We start from the raw sequence: 22,368 nt of genomic DNA, 5'->3' as shown, positions 1-22,368 counted from the left end.
TATTGTTGATGAGTTGTTTTGAAGGACCTCGGCTATATTCATGTAAAACCTTTATTATTAGTACCATTCACTGAGTTTTGTACTCACCCCTCTATATATATGTAGGTGATGAGCAGGACGGCGGCGACGCCTAGATCGTTTTGGATGCTTGTTTTGGATTTGCGCTTATGTCGGCTTTGCTTTTGTATTTATGTCGGCGATGCCTTTCATTGCATGTCGGCAAATCTTGAAAATCATGCTTCTTGAATTGTATTTATTGTATTTTGTATATGTCGGCTCGAGAAGCCTTTTGATCAAGATGTAACTCATGTTTTGCTTACGGTATTGAAATTGTAAAGATGACTGACATTGCATTTGATCTATGCACAGCTCTTATGGACCACTTGTATCTCGATTTATTGCTTCCGCATTTGTGAGCCCCGTTTATTATTACTCTGATTGTGCTAAGTTTTTGAAAAGTTGGCCTTCGGTAATTAAGGATTACTGGCCATCACGGCACCAAACTACTAGGGGCGGTTTGGGGTCGTGACAAAAAGGCTTGCTTGGCCTTGGTATGGGCAACCAGGAAGCTGCGGCACTACCTGTTAGCTTACTCTGTAATGTTGGTTTCACGATTGGATCCCATCAAATATCTTTTTGAGAAACCAGCACTTACGGGTAGGCTAGCTCGTTGGCTGCTGTTGCTCTCTGAATTTAATTTGAAGTATGTAACGCGCAAGTCAGTAAAGGGAAGAGCGGTAGCGGAGTTCCTTGCCGACCACCCGGTTGAGGGGGATGAAGCGGTTGAGTACCTATTCCCAGATGAAGCCATTCTGCACGTTGAAGATGAAACTTGGACGATGTACTTTGACGGAGCGTCAAACCAGTATGGGTATGGGATAGGGGTGTTGCTGATAGCGCCTGACGATTCCCGTATCCCTTTAGCATTCAAGCTCCGGTTCAAAGTCTCAAATAATGAAGCAGAGTATGAGGTATGTATTGCTGGCCTGGAAGCAGCCCTGGAACTAGGGGCAAGACGGTTGGACGTCATTGGGGACTCGAACCTTGTTGTGTCTCAAGCTAAAGGAGATTGGAAAGTCAAGGAGGAAAGGATGATAATTTACCACCAAACCTTGGATTTGTTAATTCCTCGATTTGAGAAGCTAAATTTCACCCACCTCGTAAGAGAGAACAACAAGTTTGCAGATTCATTAGCAACTCTGTCTTCTATGATAGACATCCCGTCCGGAGTCCGGATGCGTCCAGTCATTATTGATCAAAAGTTTGCACCAGCATACGAGTCGATTTCCGCCATAGATGAGGTTCAAGACGACAACCCCTGGTATTACGACATCTGGAACTTCTTGGAAAAGGAGACATATCCACTGGGGGCAAATGCCAAGGATAAGAGGGCCATCAGAAGAATGGCTGCTCAGTTTATCATCTGCGGGGGTAAGCTATACAAAAGGGGTCATCTGGGAATGCATAAGCTCTGTGTAGAAGCTGAAGAGTCGAAACGCCTGATGGAAGCCATCCATGGGGGGGAGTACGGAGCACACATGAATGGGGTAATGCTGGCTAGAAAGATCCTCAGACAGGGCTACTACTGGTTAACCATGGAGGAGGATTGCATTAGCTTTGTTCGGCGATGCCACAAGTGTCAAATTCATGCAAACCGCATGAACATCCTGCCGTCAAAGCTGTACAACATGACTTCCCCATGGCCTTTTTCAGTTTGGGGAATTGATGTGATTGGAGCTGTTACCCCGAAAGGGTCAAACGGGCATGAGTTTATCCTGGTAGCGATAGATTATTTTACAAAGTGGGTCGAGGCCCAATCATACGCGGTGTTGAAGGCGTCGCACGTCGCAAAGTTCATCAGAAACAACATCATCTGTCGCTACGGGGTGCCAAACGAGATAATTTCAGATAATGGGTCCCACTTCAAGAAGGAAGTGATAGACTTGTTGGAGAAATACAATGTGGCTTTCCATAAGTCATCTACATACCGGCCGCAAACCAACGGAGCGGTTGAGGCCGCCAACAAGAATATCAAGCATATACTGCAGAAGATGGTGGGAACCTATCGAGATTGGCCAGACAAGCTGCCATTTGCTCTGTGGGGCTACAGAACTTCAATCAGGACTTCTACTGGAGCGACTCCGTATTCATTGGTCTATGGAATGGAGGCTGTTCTACCCATCGAGATTGAGGTTCCATCGTTACGAGTATTGGCTGAGTGTCAAATAGCCGAAGCAGATTGGCAGCAAAGCAGATTCGAAGAACTCATGCTCTTTGATGAAAGAAGACTGAAAGCACTGTACCACATCCAAGGCTATCAACGCAGAATTGCCCGGGCTTTCAACAAGAAGGTTAAGTCTCGGAATCTGAAAAAAGGAGATTTGGTGCTCAAAGACAACCGAGCTCCCATCCACGATCCAAGGGACAAGTTCAAACCCAATTGGACTGGTCCTTACATCGTCAAAGCTATCTGGTCAGGTGGAGCTGTGGTTCTGATGGATCTAGAGGCTTAGAGTTCTCGCAACCGATCAATATGGACAAGTTGAAGAAATACTATCCTTGAGAGGCTCGCTAGGCCGAAAACCCGAAAGGGCGACCTAGGCAAAAGTCAGAGCACAAAAAATTAGAAAATATAAAAACTGAGCTCGCAAGGTTGAAAACCCGCAAAGGGCGGCCTTGGAAAAAGTTAGAGCGCAAAAGGAGAGTGAAAACACTCGAGTGAACCTCAGCCTGAACTACGTAAGGCTTGATTCCCATCTTTGGGATACGTAGGCAACTTCACCTTGAAGTTCAGCCATAAACTTTTCCCCGATCAACTCTGTCCATTTTGATCGTCTCAGTCATCTTTATCCATCAGCATTTATCGTGATCTCCGGTACAGTGCTGTTCAAACTAGGGGCAACTTTCCGTTGCCGCGACGGTGCAAAGTTACTCAGACAAGGGGCAACTTTCCGTTGCTTTGCAGTGCCGCATTGTTCTTCAGACTAAGGGCAACTTTCCAGTTGTGGGGATCTGGGGTTGTGCATCTCAGTGACAGATTTTCGGCGTGTCCAGTTCTGATCCACATCGAAAATGATTTTGAAAAGTTTTAATAAAAGTTGACTTTGTTCAAATTAATCTTTTTACAACTAAGACCATTTTTGGACCAAAGCAGAAAATTTTCAGTACCATAACCTTCAATTTCATTGATTTCAAAACAGAATCCTCCTGCTCTTGCATTACAATCGAGGTTGCTTTTTTTAGTGCATTCATAAAGAAAACTTGAAAATACTAATAAAGCAATAAATTTGGGGCATAGTTGAATCAAGTATCTCTGCGTCCCCTCCCAGAGCTGGACGAAGCATCTGATGCCAAGCTAGGCCCAACCTGTGCCTCCTCATTGAGCCAATCCAAGCACTCATCGGACAAAGTGCAACTGAAAGTGGAAGCAGGGGCCAGGAGCTCTCTAGTCCTCCATGTTGTGGCATATCGGGCAAGCTGTGCACCCCGGACCGGGAAAGCAGCTGGGTACTCAATCCCCTTCAGTGGACAGGTCTGATCATGACCAAACTGACGCAGGAACCGGAACGGAAAATAGAATACGCAGTGGGTTAGACCAATCAATTGGATCCCAATCAGCCGGGACATACTATAGCTCATTGCCGGGAGGTTGAGCCAAGGACAACGCCAAGCAATGCCGTCTGCGGACAAATTGCACATCCAATCAAACCACCACCTTTCGTCAAGAGCATTGACTAGGCGCTGCCGAAAGAAGTAGCCTCGAGCTGAATACGCCGGGCAAGAGTCCACAACCTGCAACTTGTCCATTAACCATACCTAGGGGAGGGATGGAAAATGAGAGAATAAAGAACAGAGAGGTGTAAGTTGAGAGAAAAGTGAGGAAAAGGGTTTTGTGAGAAAAACAGAGCCTGAGGGTCGAGTGATGTGAGCAAATATATATGTGAGGTCGGGTGGGAAACATTACCTGCAACAGCAGTGGACTCCCAGCAAACCTAGTCGCCTCCCGGCGATAGACAGAATCTAAGCCCATCAGTGTCTCGGCCAAGGTCATGGCAATACAGCTCTTTCCTTCTCTCAAACCTTGGGCGACTTCAATCAGGCGAATGCTAGCCCCGCCAAAGCCCGAAGAAAGCAGAAAGTGAGACAACAAACATAAGCAGAGGGCGTGTTGCCGGAAACCCTGCCACTGATGGTTGCTGCGGTCACCGGCGTCGGAAAAACGGTGGATCAAGCCGAGGATGTCCAGTTCCCCACTGCAGATCAGAGATCGAGCGTCATGCGCCGTGAGCCCACACATCCGCCCTAAAGCCTGGGCATGACCAAAACGGAGCTGGGGCAAGATCACCTCAGAGCATTCAGACTCCATTAGAACCTGAAAATCTTCGAAAGTGGGACATACCTCTTGACCGCCGAAGCTAAAAACGTGCGTCACTGGGTTCCAGAACCTTGCCGCGGCATGGAGAAAAGGAAGCTGTAGCGGAGTACGGCTCAGCGTGAATAGTGCATTCAAGCCGAAACCCTGGAAATTCATCTTTTCCGAGCCATCTAGAGAAGAGATCCAAGATGTGACATTTTCTGCGAGAAACGCTTCCATCTTTGTCTAAAACCAAGATGAAATGAATGTTCCCGAAGTTGAGGCTTTTATAGAGGGAAAAACACTATTCACGGGGACACGTGTCAAAAATCTGGTGGCTGCAGGACTAAGTGGCCGGCCGGCCACCTTTTCTGGCTGGCCAGCCATTTACTTTTTGCAAAACTGGCCGGCCAGCTGTCTCTCTCCACAAAATTGGCCGCCGGCTCCCAAAGGTGGCCGGCAGTGCTGCAGTGTATCTCCTTGGCCCTGTTTTACTCTTCGAGGGAAAGTTTCAAGCATTTCCATGCAATGGGAGAGTCAAAGGCCTTCATCTCCCTCCGTTTCGGATGCGTTCCGGTGCCCAGATCGTCAGAAGTACACTTTGTTGTCGTTTTGTTTATCGAGTTGTTGTTTTGCTTATCGAGTTGTTTGTCGAGCGGACGTGTTTCGTGTTTTTGAGTCATTGCGCTCTGTTCAAGCAATTTTTGTTTAAAGTCTTGTTTATTTACGTTGTTGCATTTTGCTTAACGAGTTGTAAACTTCCTAAGGTTCTGTTATATATTAGTAAGTTGAGTTGCTTAGTTTGTTGCGTCGGTTCACTACCTGACTTGGTGATTACACAATGCACATTCCCATTCAATTTCTTTTTTGTGCGAAATAAATTGATGCGATACGATGCCAAAAGTTTAAAATACAAACACATTTTCAAAAGCTATTTCATTCCATCGTGCTTTACAACGAACAAAGGTACAAGTTTTACAAAAAAATAAACTGCGTAAACAATGTGCAAAGTGCTACAAACTACTAGCAAAAAGAAAAATAAAGCAGGAAATAGCAACATCAATGTCCTCGGGAGCGGGAACGAGAAGCACTCCTTATCCTCTTCTGCGGGATAATCTCTGCACCATCATCATCATCTGAGTCGGAGCTGTCATCCTTAGGATCCCCCTCAGCCTCGCCTCTATTCCCCGAGCCAAAACCGGAGCCCCCCTCCTCAGCAGATGTCTCTGACTGACGATCGGTAGCCTCCTCCTCCTCCTCAGCATCCTCCTCCTCCTCATCAGGCTCCACCTCCACAACGTGAGCCCTGCGTCTGCGGACAGACCCTCCTCGAGCCCCTCGAAAAGGTCTAGATGACCCGGCTCCTCAGAAAGGCCGAGATGGCCCCGCCCCCTGAAAAGGCCCAGATGGCCCAGCTCCCCAAGGAGGCCCAGGTGGCCTGGCCTGCGGCTGACCAGACCATGAAGGCATCTGAAAACAAAGAGTTCAATTCAAATACATCAGTCCAAATATATACATCAGATGCAGATACAAGCAAAGGCTACGTGAAGTAAGTGCATGTAAATACAGAATACAAGTGGGGTGTGTGTCAGATGTGCTCTACACAAGTAGTCTATTGATGCAGTAGAAATCAGCATGTCATCAGAAGTATGATAAATGCCAGAAAACTGAAGGGTACCTGAATGCCTGCGACAGACAACTGTGCCTCCCTACGCAGGACCATGCCCTCGAGTGTGGCCACCAGGCCAACCACCTCCTCCATGTACCCTCGCGGTGGCTGCAAAAATGAGTTCATAATCATCAGTGAACAAAAGAATGTCTAAACATCTGAATGATGAATGAAAAACAGTGGACCATACCAGCGGTGAGTCAGGATCAATGGCGTATCGATCACTGGGCATCGGAGGCTCTAGTGGGATCGGGGTCGGAGAGATAGCCCCATACTGCCACGCCATCAACTCCGTCGGCATATCTGGCCATCCAGGATGAGGATAAGTCGACAGAACCGGAGGAACCGGTCTACTCCCACCTCTAAATGTACCAGCCCTGCTAGTAGAAGGGGCGTCTGCGGCCTGAGCCTGAGCCTGAGCCTGAGCCTGGCCCGAGGATGACATACCGGCAGGCCTCATCATCGGGATACGAGCTCCCGTCAATGGAGGCATCAAATATATGTGACGGTAAGTGGCGTAGTCCCCCTCCTCAATATATAGTAAAGCATCACTACCCAGCATGGCGCCGACTACCTCCGAGTAAGAGAGTCTGTCAGCAGTCCGCATACTGGCTGGGGGTACTGCGGGAGGATCCTGAGAAAGATACCCCCATACCTGGCGCAGAAAGCGTTCCCCCAGAAACCAGGCCCTGCCAACCGGCCCTTCAAGCAGGACCCTATACTGGGAGATGTCTGACCCTCCGGTATACTGAAGTCGGAGACCATCACCCAGGGGCGCCCAAGGCTGCCATGTGATCTGCGGATGATAAATGCATAAACCAATCAGAAATCGAGAATATACAGAGCAAATCAAAGATGAAAATGAAAGGAACTGAAAGCTCAGAGGTACCTCTGAATGTCGCACAGTGTCAAAATACTGTCGCAGGTAAAGGAGGGTCTCTCGAGGTCTCGGCCGGTGCGGACCCTCGAACACCAGTGAATATGGGGTCATGGGAATCCCTGCCACCTCCAACTCTGGGGCCAATGATGGGAAGTATACATAGACCCATAGCTGAGAAAAGCAGTGCAGAATGTAAGTACGAAATGCTGAGAGCAAAATACAGACTGTAAAAGTGAGCTGTGTGTGCAATGTACAGGTAATGAAGAGCAGAAATGTAGATCAAAAGGACAGAAAAATACCTCCCAGGCTCTCCAATAGCCGCCAAGTAAATCGCCCCGCCCGCGGGAGGTCGCGCTCATATAAAAGTAAAGGGTAGCCAGACCGGCGCCACCCCAGTCATATCTACTGACCTGTGATAGGTCAACCAGAGCGCTCAGCAGGTACAGCCCAACTGTGTTCCCTCTGTCGGCGAACAGGGTAGTCCCGAAGAGGAACATAAGGAAACCACGGGCATACTACTCCGTCTCCTCAGGAGTCTCGGGCACCATCTCCGCCCGCCGGAAGTGGGAAGAGAACCAAGTGTATCGGACTCTCCCAGAAACCCTGTCAACGGGCGGGCGAGCCCCCAATAGATACATCCAAGCGGCCTCCCACTCGCCCATATCGTCATCATAGGGGATGGCCCAACCTCCTATGTCTAAGCCAGTCAACACAGCGAAGTCTAGGGGCGTCATGGTCATATCCCCGGTAGCAGAGAAATGAAAGGAGTTGGTGGTGTCCCACCATCTCTCTACCAAGGCTGCCATCAGTGTCCTCCTGGCAGGACAACGTGACAACCCGACGCAGAAGGGCCCGAACCCTGCCAAGTCTACTAAGTCTCGGATGCCCTCCGGCAGCTCAGCGTACCAGTCCCGCGCGATGGTGGAACCATACCCCCGCACACTGCGGGAACCAACCTGCACTCAGAATAAATACATGTGTCAATAATGAGATGAAATGAGCTGTGTGCCAATGAAATGAAATGGGCTGTGTGCCAATGAGATGAATGGGCTGTGTGCCAATGGAATGAAATGAGCTGTGTGCCAATGAAATGAATGGGCTGTATGCCGATGAAGTGAAATAAGCTACATGCCAATCTAATCTGGGCTGCGTGTTCAGAAAATTTAAAGTTTGGGCTGCGTGTTCAACTTTCTATCAGTGTGGGCTGCGTGTTCACTATCTAATCTGGGCTGCGTGTTCAGAAAATTTAAAGTTTGGGCTGCGTGTTCAACTTTCTATCAGTGTGGGCTGCGTGTTCACTATCTAATCTGGGCTGCGTGTTCAGAAAATTTGAAGTTTGGGCTGCGTGTTTAACTTTCTATCAGTGTGGGCTGCGTGTTCACTATCTAATCTGGGCTGCGTGTTCAGAAAATTTAAAGTTTGGGCTGCGTGTTCAACTTTCTATCAGTGTGGGCTGCGTGTTCACTATTTAATCTGGGCTGCGTGTTCAGAAAATTTGAAGTTTGGGCTGCGTGTTCAACTTTCTATCAATGTGGGCTGCGTGTTCACTATCTAATCTGGGCTGCGTGTTCAGAAAATTTGAAGTTTGGGCTGCGTGTTCAACTTTCTATCAGTGTGGGCTGCGCGTTCACTAATTAATCTGGGCTGCGTGTTCAGAAAATTTGAAGTTTGGGCTGCGTGTTCAACTTTCTATCAGTGTGGGCTGCGCGTTCACTAATTAATCTGGGCTACGTGTTCAGAAAATTGGAAGTTTGGGCTGCGTGTTCAACTTTCTATCAGTGTGGGCTGCGTGTTCACTATTCTAATCTGGGCTGCGTGTTCAGAAAATTTAAAGTGTGGGCTGTGTGTTCACTTTCGAATTCGGGCTGTGTGTTCGACAAATTAGTGTCTGAGCCGTGTGTTCTAATGTGGGCTGTGTGTTCGCAATTAATTAATGAGCCGAGTGTTCAGAAATTCGAGTGTTGAAACTACATGTTCAGGATGCAAGCAAAGTACTATGTCATAAGCTAAACTGCATGTTCAAGCATGGCAAAGGTGCGAAATGTACGAAAAATACAGAAAATGAAGTAAATACCTCTCGGGCCTCATGAGAGAGGTGATGCTCCGGCTCTCAGAGAAGCAGATCCCCGGGTGCTCGCTCGTCAAAGCTAGTAAAGTGACGGAAGACAGCACGAGGGAGGACATGTGCTGGCGGACGGTACCTCCCGGGAATAAAAGGTCGGGTCCTCGGGGGTAGAGTCATGGGATCGAAATCATCTCCGGCACCTGGAAAACCTCCGCCGTGGGGAGAATTGCCCGCCATTTTCAGAAGAATCTGCAAAAGGGAGCAAAAATGAGCAAAATGAGCCAGAAATTGGAAAAGTCAACAAAAGTCAACTCCCGAGAAAATCTTCCAAATATTAAGACAAACTTACCTCAAGTGGCGAAAATGCAAAAAGAAGCTCCGGAGCCGGAATTTAATCGCTTCAAATGAAACTCAGATCTGGAGAAGAAAGTGTTGTAGGAGGCAAGAAAGGAAGGGACCTCGGCTGCCTTATATAGGCCCCAAGTCTTGGATTGAAGGAGCATCAAAAGGAGGTGAAAATACCAAAATACCCCCGGATTTGGGCATATGGCCGGCCGGCCCTCTTTTCTAGCCGGCCAGCTATCTGCTTTTTGGAAAACTGGCCGGCCAGCTATCTACTTTATGGAAAACCGGTTGGCCACCTCCCCCTTCTCATATAACCGGCCGGCCATGTCCCTCACATGCTCACCTAGCTCCCTGCAAATTTTGAGGAAGATCGGAGTTCCCGGGACCTGAAAAAGTTCAAGAAAAGTACACTTCCGGTCGCGAAATTGCTCCGTCGGAACTTCGGCTTCAAGATCTGACATGTGTCTCATCATCATTCATCAAAATCAAAGTGTATCCTTTTTGAATGAGTTGTAACCTTTCAGGGAAGCGGATCGGAGACCGTGATCGAGTCGCCTTCGCCGAAACGCGCGTTTCCGTACTCGTTGTTTCATGACAAACGGACACCCTGATTCATGCTCGTGTCACATTATCTTGCATTCTCATGAGCATACCTGCATTAACGTGCACATTTCTTGATATTGGCATATCTCTATACTTGGGCATGCGTTGTCACACATGTTCCATTCTTGCATTGCGATGCATTCACTTGCTGGCACTGCGTGTATCAAACTTTTAGAATCACATTGAATATATTGTTAGCATATTGTGCTCGTTGAGTTTCTCTCTTTTGCAGGCACAATATTGTATGTACGGTTCAATTGAGGCTGGTGCGACCAGACAAATCGCGCAGGTATCGTATCTTCTCCGTGTGAGACGTGGCGGGGATTGAATAATCCTCCGCAATCTTAACTGCATGAAATGTAGTTGTTGCTTTGCATTCTTGCTTAAAACTGTTGCATCTGTTTGCGAATACTTGCTTCATTACAGCTTGCTGCATTTGCATGATCATTGGGTTACCTCCGACTCTTTGCATATCATTTGCATTTTGCCCCTGCCTGCGGGCACGCCTGCGGGCACATTTCTGTTTATCTTGTATGTTTGTCTAAGTCTTCGGCCTTGTCAAAAATGGGTCGTCTCTGGGCTTTGACATTCACTCCCGTCACTTATGACTTTCGAGTTCTGTCAAAGAGGGGCAACTGTAGACACCCCATTTTTGACCGACCTTAAGACTCAAACGTCACCTATTGAGCGCTTGGTGATATTGCATAATGTGCTTGTTCAGAAGCTTCAGAGTCACGGCCGTGAGCCCTGCCTCCGGACTTCCGAACCCTCTTCTGTGCCTTGTCTCGGTTTGCGAACCAGACTCGATTTTCTTTGTTTCTTCTCCTGAGGGAAGGGAGAGGTCCCGTAGACCATCTCTCAATGTCCGTAGGCTACATTTGGTGGCCGTAGGCCATTTTTCCCATTTCGGAGTCCGGTTTCCGATTTTCGGAGCCGTCAGGCCGTGTGCCTCGGTTCGGGACCGCTTAACCATCTCCTATTACTCCGGTTTTTGGCATACTTCCTTTATACTCCCTTTTGAGGGACACTGGGGGCTGAGAAACCCACTTCGAGGTCGAATACCACTTTCGGTGCTTAACAGCCCATTTTCGGGACCCCGAACTGCGCGTTTTGGCCCCCGAACATTCGTTTTGCAACGGTTTTCGTTCATTTTTGGCAGGTACCTCTGTTTTATTACCGGGGAGGTCACTGAAGGGTGAGAGGCCAGTAATTGTTGCAGCAACCAGTTATACATCCTCCGGCGCCCGTTTTTCACACTTCCGGGCTAATGTTGAACACCTTGGGCCCACATTCTTGAACTTTGAACCACATATTTGTGATGTACACACATGGGAGGACCCTAAAAGTTGGTGGCCGGCCATTAATGCTACTTGACCCTTTTGACCCCCTCCTTCCGAGCTAATGTTGAACACCTTGGGCCCACATTCTTGAACTTTGAACCACATATTTGTGATGTACACACATGAGAGGACCCTAAAAGTTGGTGGCCGGCCAGTAATTCCACCTGACCCCTTTGAACCCCTCTTTCCGAGCTAATGTTGAACCCCTTGGACCCACTTTCTTGGACTTTTAACCACAGGGTTGTGTTGTACACACATAGGAGGACACTGTCATTTGGTGGCCGGCCACTAAATCTGATTGACCCTTTTGACCCCTAGCCGGCCGGCTAGGGGGTGTGGCCGGCCGGCCACCTGCAGCAAAAGTACCTGGCCGGCCGAGATCCTTGCACTGTACACTTTACAGCTGTGGAGTTTTATCCCCCAGAAAAGATCTTTATCCGGGGGATATTTTGTGGGGGAAAGTTGCTCTCCTTTTCCCCCACCTTTACACCCCCTTCTTGGCCTTTATAACAAGCAAGCCATATCACATTCAAGGGTTAGAAAACTTCACCTTCAAGCTTCCATACACAACTCCATCTCTATACCTCTCATTTCCTTGAAAACTTCTAAGTCCCTAAGCACCATTTCTTCTACACCACCAAGCTCTACCACCACCACCTCATTTCCAGCAACAAGGAAAGCTTCTCAAAGGCTAAAAGAGCTGCAAATTGGTCCAAGAAGCAACAAAAGCATTTAGTCTTCAAGGGTGAGTAACATTTCTTCACTTTGACCCTTTTTCTTGATCCATTTGTAAGCCCCACATGCTTTTTGTTTCAAGCTCTGGCCCTAACTGAAAGTGGCCCTCTTTTGAGCTCATTTTCACTTTTCATTAAGGGCTCAACCCTGTTTGAGCCCTCCATGATACACTTGCTTCATTGACCCTCTTATATGTCATAATCTTGCATGCTATTTTTGGCCCATGAGTAATCTATTTTTGAGCATGTTGTAAACTGATATTAGGCTTATTTTGAGCCCCTCTTCAACATTGAAGAAGGGCTCAACGCCATTTGGGACTTCCATGTTGTACTTACCTTTATACTCCTCTTTTGGTCCCATTTTTGCATGCAATGGCAGCCTACCATGCTTTTGTTTTTGGCCATTTTACAGTTCTGAAAAGGTGCTTATTTTGGTCCATTCTTCATGTTTCATTTAGGTCCTTTCATGGTTTGGGACCTCCATAGGTCACTTCATGTTATATCTCTCTTTTATTCCCCATTCTTGCATGTTTAGTTAGCCTATCATGCTTTTGTTTTTGGTCATTTTACAGTTCTGGAAATAGTCCTATTTTGGCCCATTCTACATGTTTTATTAAGGGTCTTTGGCTGTTTGGTGAATATTTTGCATACTTCATGTTATAGCCATTTTTTAGCCTCATTTTGCATTGCATTTTTAGCATGTTTTTATATTGATTCGAAGCTTGCCATATACTGTAAATATTCATATTTTTGGTCCCTCTTCAATGTTGTAGAAGGAAATTTTTCAGTTTGGGTTTTGCTTATATCACTTGCTTCATTACCCCCCTTTTGGCCCCTATTCTTGCATGCCACTTTTGCCATACCTATGCTTGCTGTTTGGCCATGTTTATAACTGTGAAAGTGCCTTTTTTGGGACTGCCTAGCTTCTTTCTTTGCATTGCATGTCCATATTGTGCATGTTTGGCATAGCTATAAGCCATTTCGGGTGCCTAAATTCGCGTTTCGGGACAATTCCTTGCATTTCATGTCATTTCGCCTCATTTCGGGACTGTTTTCCCCCATATTTTAGTGCTGAAATTCCATATCATGTTTCCATGTCATTTACATCGCATTCTGCCATTGCCTCGGTTTGCGTGCCCGTGTGCACGCATTTCGAGGCACTTCATTTTCATCCGCCGGCATCCTATGTGAGTGTGGCTGAGGCTCACTCATGTTGGTATAAGCCCATATCATGTTTCCATGTCATTGCATCGCATTTTATCATCGCCTCGGTTTGCGTGCCCGTGTGCACGCATTTCGAGGCACTTCATTTTCATCCGCCGGCATCCTATGTGAGTGCGGCTGAGGCTCACTCATGTTGGTATAAGCCCATATCATGTTTCCATGTCATTTGCATCGCATTCTGCCATCGCCTCGGTTCGCGTGCCCGTGTGCACGTACTTCGAGGCATCTCATTTTCATAGCATAGTGCATACTAGGTTGTATCTTAGATCGCATTCTGCCATTTTCTCAGTTTGCGTACCTGTGTGCACGCATTTCGAGGCATGTCATTCCATAGCATTGTGTATGTTAGGATTGTATCTTAGTTGCATTTCATGCATATCATGCATATTGCATCGTGTCCGGAATAGGAGTTAGCCCGGACACGGGAAACGAGGTACATTTCGTACTCCGAGTGACGGAATGTGTCTCAATTCCCCAATCACCGACACTCCGGATTATCCATGATGGAGTTAGGTTTTAGCTGTAGTTTCATGTGCATTCATCCTATATTGAGTTGTGCATTTCGACTCCTCAGCCATCATGCCTCGGTATGCGTGATTGGTGGCACGAGGATCGAGACATGCATATATCTGTGCAAATACATTGCTATGCCCCTTTCCTGCTCTCTGTTGCAGCAAAACGAAGAATCAGCAACCTTTTGGGGCTTGGCACGCATTTTAAGAACAGGTGTAAACAGAGGCTAATTGGGGCATTCCGGTGGATTTCCGCGCAAGACAACCCGGACATGCATCATCCATCAGAAGCAAGGCAGTCCCTGGCTTGCATGCCAGTTTTATTTATTTTCTTAGTTAATTTGTTAATTAATTAGAATTCTGTAATATTTTGGACTGTAATATTCTTTTATTCGGACCTGTAATATTTGGACTGTATATTTATTCGGACCCTCTGCGCGAGGGCACAGATGTAATAAGTGTGCGTGAGTGTGATGTATGTCTTCCAACCCCACGTCTTTCTTCCCTTTTATTTATCCGCTTATGATGGTTAGATTAGGGCATATTTCAATTAGCATACAGTATGATAGCATGTTTGCATCATTCATCTGTATTGCATACACCGGGCTCGGCACATCATACTAACTGCATTGTACTTTCAATTCCAAATTGAATACATGTTAGTTGTAACATTTCATATACCATGTTTAGAATAGCCGAGCCTGCTATAGTTGCATTTTGCATGTGTTGCATTAGGCATTTCTGTATACTTAGGATTCATGCATGATTTCTAATGAGTTTCTATTTTGGCTTGGAGTACTCGGTAAGCTTTATGCTTTAGCATCCTTGCATGCGTGTGAGTGCTGCCATGAATAGTATGCTTACCATGAGGCTATGTGCTTATATGATATAACTGCCTGAATGCCTGTGGGTGAAGGTTGGGTTATCTGAATTGGAGTAAATCATCAAATGTTTCAAGCCTACCTGCGGGTAGCAAAACCTCTTTCAAAAAACAAACATGAAATATTTTGTTCCAATTCAGACGATCCAGTCTATACTTGTATGCTGTGCGCATCACATAGTAACCTAGGCTAATAACCGGAATAAGGACACACAAAGTTTTCAAAAATTGATATCATGGTTAGTAGAGGCCGGTCTATGACCGGGCGAGCGGGGGTGCTCATGAAGTGACCTTCCCCAATCGTACCCAAGTTCCCGAGCCGAGGCAACTTTGGTGATGACGAACACGTGGCCTTTTGGCACCAAGTCAGGGTTTCCTAAATTTCCCATTAATAAAATATTTAGGTGGCGACTCTGTATCTGGCAAAGCAGTCCATGTTTGGCACTTCTTTCAAAAAATCAGTTTTTCTCAAAACGATTTGCCGGATTTGGACTCTTTGGTTCAGACCTAGAACCGTGACTACAAAAAATCGAGTCCGAGCTGTAGCGAGGTCCCCCGCGGGCTTGTCTACAGTTTCTGGCGACTCTGCTGGGGATTTAGAGAACTTGACTCGAACTCATGATATCTGTTTTTGACTACACTTGTGTGATTCTTTGCATTTCATTTGCATTGGTGCGCCTAGGACACCGTGTTTGCCATCTGCTATTCCTGAACGGTTTGCCGGAGGCTTGTCTTGTCAAGGCATGACCATAAGGCTGACCGGTTGTGGGCTCTGCCAGTATGGGAACACAAACCCCGGTTTTACCGGGGCACCCTCTTTGACCATTCGACCTAGTGCATATTCGGATCCATAGTGACCATTCCAAATTAGGACAGGTTGCTTACCCGTTCATAGGTTGTTTGAAACCGCTCTGTGCGTAATGATACCCTAGCTCCTGACAAAATAGGACAGGGAAACCCTACCCCAACATAGGGGTGTTTTGGCTCTCACTTATCTGTTATGTGCTTTAGAGTGCGTCTCTACAGGAATGCATGTATCAGTATATGAGTTTGGGCATCAAGCCTGCGGGCTTCAGTTCAGTATTGACAGTATCAAGCCTGCGGGCATCAGTTCAGCATTGACAGTATCGGGCCTGCGGGCATCAGATTAGTATATCAGTTTGAGTATCAAGCCTGCGGGCATCAGTTCAGTATTGTCAGCATCAGGCCTGCGGGCATCAGTTCAGTATTATGGGTATCAGGCCTGCGGGCATCAGCCAGTATTTGAGAATTAGTTATCTGCGGATATCAGATTCTGTTTTAGGGGACAGTGATACAGGGATAATAATCGGTGTTTGAGGACAGTGTGTTATTCAGCTTATTGACTGTGTGTTGATTATGCCCGACCGTGTGTCATGCATTTTATTTTAAGCTGTTATGCTGTCCGTTTATCTGTTTATTTATTTCCTTATTGCTTTATTTATCTTTTGCTAGGTCAGTTCTAGCACAATTGCTTCAAACCCAGCAGATACCCCCCAAGCACTTTGGACACGAGGTCGTCGACTCCATCGATCCGAGGATCTAATCGACGGACAGCCAGTGTTTCATTCTCTACCCCCCGTTATCAGAAGAAGGCAGAAAAAGCACAGTGTATCTGAACAGAGAGCACCAGAACAGTGGTTTCCCCCATCAGTGGACAGTTGGATCGAGGTCCCCATTGAGACAGATCTGCCGGTAGTTCAGACAAATCAAAGCAGTATGGCGGCACCAACAGGAGTTGAGGAGATGATGCGCCAAATGCAGGAAACCATGCGGGCCATGCAGCAGGATGCCGTTCGCCGAGATGAACTCGCTAAGCAACAAGCCGAGATTATGACCCAGCAGGCTGAGCTGATTACCAGACTACAACAACAGAATACAGCGTCTGCTTCACACCAAATTCCTCCTCCAGCAGGGGCTCCATTACCTGAGCAGATACCTGCTGTTCAGAACGCTCCTCCAAACACCCAGAATACTGTACCGACTATCCAGAACCCGCAAGAGGACACGAATCTTCCAACGGGGCCAGCTCCGCCCCCGCTTCCACCACAACTGTCCAAGGTCCATACATCCAATCACCCGGACTCTCCCTTTGAGGTCGAGGTTGATCATACAGCTCTAAAATTGAGCAAACTGGAGAAGCTCTTTAAGAAATCCCAAGGGGTCAAGGCTATGCCGGATATCGAAGACGGATATACCGAGGAGGCCGTAACACTCCCCGATAGGTTCAAAATGCCGCAAATCGACCGCTTTGACGGGACCGGCGACCCCATGGTCCATATCCGACTGTTTGCAAACATCTTGCGGCCAATGGGCCTAACACGACCACGAAGCTTTCACTATTCGGCCGAACCCTGTCAGGTGTGGCCTCCCACTGGTACGCAAAATTACAAGATGAAGTGAAGAAAAATTGGGATGAAATGGCTGAGGCCTTTGTCACGCAATATTCGTACAACACTCAGATCGAGATTACAACTCGTGATCTCGAAACGACAAGGCAAGAGCCCAAGGAAACTTTCTCGGACTTTGTGATCCGATGGAGGGCAAAGGCGTCAATGATGACTTTAAGGCCCACTGACAAAGATCAAATCCGGATGATTGTGCGCAATCTCTACCCAAAGTTGATGCAGAGAATGATCGTAGTCCCCTTCCCTACTTTCGCAGATTTACATGAGATGGGGGTGCAAATCGAAGATGCAATGAAACAAGGTCTGTTTGACCACGACAGAGAACAACCGAGGAGGACTTTCAACCGTAACAACAATGCGGGCCCGAGTGGCGCTGCAAATACGAGAGCCTCGGAAGTTAGTATGGTCACCACCACTCCTCCTCCCCCTCCAAGGCCCATGACTGCCACACCCTTCTCCGGCGCGTCCGGAAGCAACACACAAACCACCAGATTCCAACCGCGAGGCCAAAAAACCTTTACCCCACTATATATGCCCCTGACCAAAGTTCTGGGAATATTGATCAGAAAAAATCATTTAAAACCCCTGGAGCCAAAGCCATTACCGAATCCACTCCCCCCCTCTTATGACCCGTCAAAGTACTGCGCGTATCACCAACAACACGGTCACGACACCGACCGGTGTTACAGATTGCGTCATGAGATCCAGGATCTTATTGACAAACAGGTGATCGTGCCTCCTGATAAACCCAATGTCACAACCAACCCTCTCCCACCACATAACCAACCTCCCCCTCCCAAAAGAATTAATTTTATCCAGACTGGGGGTCGCATCTTACGATCCTAGCATCTATATTACGCCCACCCACCTACCCAAGCCGGAGGTGCTCCTCCCCGACTGCACAGATTTCTTGTGCATGGTGGACATCTCCAAAACCTAACCAGAACCGATGGTGGTGACCGTCGAAGACGGGGCAGGGCAGATTTTGGGAGAGAATGAGATTGTTGAATCTGGGACTGGACAGAATTTTGCTGGGGGAGCCTATGATCCAAGCGAGTATATCCTATCAACGAGCCGAATTGGGCTAGGTGTAGAATTGCCAGAGACAGGAGAGCTATGCATGATCTGGGGGGATGGATCTGGGCTATGGGCAGATGATCTGACAACCGTAGAGGAGGACTTTGCTAACTTGCAATTTTTCGATGACCAGGAACTGGGGGATACGTCAATCAACTGGTATGATTATGAGGGATCAGCGGAGGCCACTGGATGGCTCGAGGATCAACCAGATGCAGTGGGGGAAGCCCAACCAGAACAGAGCCCGGCAGGGGCAGAAGTATCAGTTGTGGCCGGAATGGCCGAAAGTCAAGTTGTATCGCCGGAGAGCGCCGGTGCTAAGAATTCCGCTCGAGACATGGGCATTGTGGATACGGGAATTGTTGAACAAACAGTTGTACTGACGCAGCTGGAACGAGAAAAGTTTGAGGCTGCTGAGAGAGCCAGGAAGGCAAAGGGCCCTGAGGGGACTGAAAGTGCTGTGTGCACGAAGACAGACAATGCTGCGAGCATATGGACAGAGAGCACTGAGAGTGCGAGTGGACCGGAGCCATTAATTGAGAATTTACTAAATAATTTTCTGAGAATTTCTTGGGAATTTAATTAGTAATTTACTGAGAATTTATTAAGTAATTTAGTGAGAATTTACTGGGAATTTATTGAGAATTTTCAAAGTAATTTACTTTATAATTTTCTGAGAATTTTTGGAGTAATTTACCTAGTAATTTACTAAGTGATTTATTCAGAATTTTCTTAGCAATTTACTGGGTAATGTTCGGAGTAATTTACTAAGAATTCAATGAGAAATTTACTTAGATTTTATTGAGTAATTTACCGTGAAATTATGAAAAATTTAATTCGAATTTTCTAAATAATTTACTGAGGATTTACTTGGAATTTACTGAGTAATTAATATAGAATTTACTGAACAATTTTCTGAGAATTTCTTGGCAATTTAATTAGTAGGCTACTAAAAATTTACTGGGAATTTATTGAGAATTTTCTAAGCAATTTACTTTATAATTTACTGAGAATTTTCTAAGTAATTTAATGAGTATTTACTGCGTAATTTACCGAGTAATTTATTTGGCAATTTATGTAACGCCCTCAAAATAATAACAATAAACCCATCAATTAAGAGATTCATTAACATATAAGATAACCATAACCTTCCATTTCTTCAGAGTCTTATTACATAAGTATTACATGTTAACAACAAAAACAAAATGCCCTACGGGCTTACAGCTCTCCAAGTTAACACTTGGTTACACAAAAGGAGTACTAACTCAAACACTTTAAGCCCTTGGCTTGTATCTACATGTAATACATCAAAAATAGTACGACAACAGTATGTCCAGTCCTAGCCTCCCAAGCTATGTCCTTGGAGGCGGCATGCTTCCTGTACCTGAAAATGATATTCCCATATAGGGTGAGCCACAGCCCAGTAGAAATATACTAAACCAACCATGAACATTGACTAAAACATTAGCAATTGATAGCTGGCCAACACTGATATATTCACATAAATTACACATTTATGCCATGCGACTTATAAGTCCAAATTACTTTTCATTTTTCTCTTTTTCAACAGATAGACATATAAGCACTACCCACATTCTCAGCAGATATGTATAACAACAATATCCACATTCTCAGATAAGCAAATAAGCTATATCCGCATTCTACAACAGATATGTATAACCACAATATCCACAGATAAGCATATAAGCTATATCCACATTCAACAACAGATATGTATAACAACAATATCCACAGATAAGCATATAAGCTATATCCACATTCAACAACAGATATGTATAACAACAATATCCACAGATAAGCATATAAGCTATATCCACACTTCTCTAGACAAGCATATGAGCTGTATCTACGGAGTTCATCCCCTATCTTCTCCCAACACTATCCGGTTTAGAGGTACATCCCCTATCTTCCCCTAAACCGCGGAGTACATCCCCTTTCTCCTCCTCTACACATAACGTATACAAACACAATGGTTCTATATACAATCTCAATACATACAAGTAATGTATTCTATCAACCGTCAAATTCCATGACACATTCCATTGATTAGTTTCAGTTTGCCTAATCATCATGCATTGTCTACAACAATCACGACTATCCTCCACCGATAGCCCAAAGCAGTTATTTCTAAACAGAAAATAAATGCACAATGGATATTCAATCAACATTTCATTTCCTCACTCTTCTCAATTAATTATCCCAATTAATTAAACAATGTAATCAGGTCAATTCCCATAATTAACATTTCAACCCTTAGGTTCCATTTTCATCAACATTTATTCAATTTCTCTATGTCAAATATGCATCTAGGTTTATTATGAATAAGACCCCAACTTTTGTAAAATTACACAAAAGCCCCAAACTTCCAAGAAATTACCCAACTAACCCCAACATCTCAAAATACCAAAATTTAAAGACAAAATCCATAGAGAGGAGTAGGATATCCCTACCTCAAACCCGGAGCCTCAAAGGAGATGAAGACCAAAACCAAAATGCTCCAAACCTCGAAATTTTTAGATTAAAATGTAGCCCTCGACGATCAACAACTTTTTTGTAAAGACCAAAGGTGAGCAAATCACTCCTACTAGATCAAAACCTAGAGAGAAGGTAGAGTCTAGAGTGAGAGGCTCAACAATGGTGTTTTTGGAAAAGTAGGAGAGAGAAGAGAAAGCAAAAAGTGATTTGAAAAGGCACAACTTCGGAACTTAAACCCAGTCTTCCGCTCGAGCGTAAAACACCCCGCTCGAGCGGCCACTCACAGATTCCCGCTCGAGCGGCTATCCTCCCGCTCGAGCGCAGAATGCACTCGCTCAGCACTTTTGCAGAACCAGACCTCCGCTCGAGCTCCCAACTCTACGCTCGAGCGTAAAACGCTGCACAGGGAAAAATACTGAATGGTTGTATTCCCCGCTCGAGCGCCAACATCTCCGCTCGAGCGGACAGGCCAAAAATCTGGGCGACTAGTTTTGGTTTCTAAACTCAACCAACCTGAAACAAACCCACCCAACACATCCTATAACTCAAATATGAAGTAAAGAGGATGCAAACAAGATAATAAGCAACAACTAACATCCACGGACACATGTCCGGATCACGGTACAACAAGGGTAAACCCGGGATCGCTATAACCTCCCCCCCTTAAAGAATTTCGTCCCCGAAATTAAGCACAAGTTTCCAAAACAAGTTTTTCCTTCGTTTTAAACAATGTTACATTTTAACATTCAGCAATTCGACCCATTACCGGTCACCCCATCCCTTCAACAAGAGACATTTCACAATATGTAAACAACATATGTACTTTCAACATGCATCCACATTATGCATTATCTTTCCAATTTCAACAATATACTCAACATATACCATGTTACAATCAACTTCCATATGAGGCAAGTTCCCAAAACAGACGTCCAATAAACCAAACATTTTCAATGTTTCACAACTTAAGACATATATAAAAGCTCTTAAGTTCAACAAAATGCAAAATTTAAACACAAAATTACATATTAACAAACAAGTCCGGATATTTCTCTTGGACTTCCAACTCACGTTCCCAAGTGGCTTCCTCCACTCCGTGATGTTTCCACAAGACTTTCACCAAAGGAATAGTCTTGCCACGCAGGACCTGATCCCGCCTATCCAAGACCCGAACCGGTCTCTCCTCATACGAGGCATCCTCATCTACCTCTAAATCAGTCCAATCCAACACATGTGATGGATCTGGCTCATATTTCCGAAGCATACTCACATGAAACACGTCATGCACCCCGGACAACTGCGGCGGTAAGGCTAACCGATAAGCAACCTCGCCAATCCTCTCAAGGATCTCAAAAGGACCAATAAACCGAGGGGATAACTTCCCACTCTTCCCAAATCTCATCAAGCCTCGCCTAGGTGATATCTTCAGAAAGACATGATCACCTACCTCAAACGCCAAAGGCCTCCTCCTACGGTCAGCATAAGATTTCTGCCGACTCTGGGCTGTAACAAGCCTCCTACGGATAAGCTCAACTTTCTCCGTCGCCTCCCTAACCAACTCCGGACCCAACAAAGGTGCATCACCCACCTCGGCCCAACAAACTGGAGACCTACACGGTCGGCCATACAAGGCCTCAAACGGTGCCATACCGATGCTAGACTGAAAACTGTTGTTGTAGGCAAACTCTACCAAAGGCAAGTGCCTCTCCCACGTCCCACTGAAGTCCAGGACACAACCCCGAAGCATATCCTCGAGGATCTGA

This window comes from Camellia sinensis, unplaced genomic scaffold, assembly GCF_055761805.1.
Source record: "Camellia sinensis isolate YWXY unplaced genomic scaffold, ASM5576180v1 Unanchor3, whole genome shotgun sequence".
NCBI lineage: Eukaryota > Viridiplantae > Streptophyta > Magnoliopsida > Ericales > Theaceae > Camellia > Camellia sinensis.
This window is presented reverse-complemented; position numbering follows the sequence as displayed.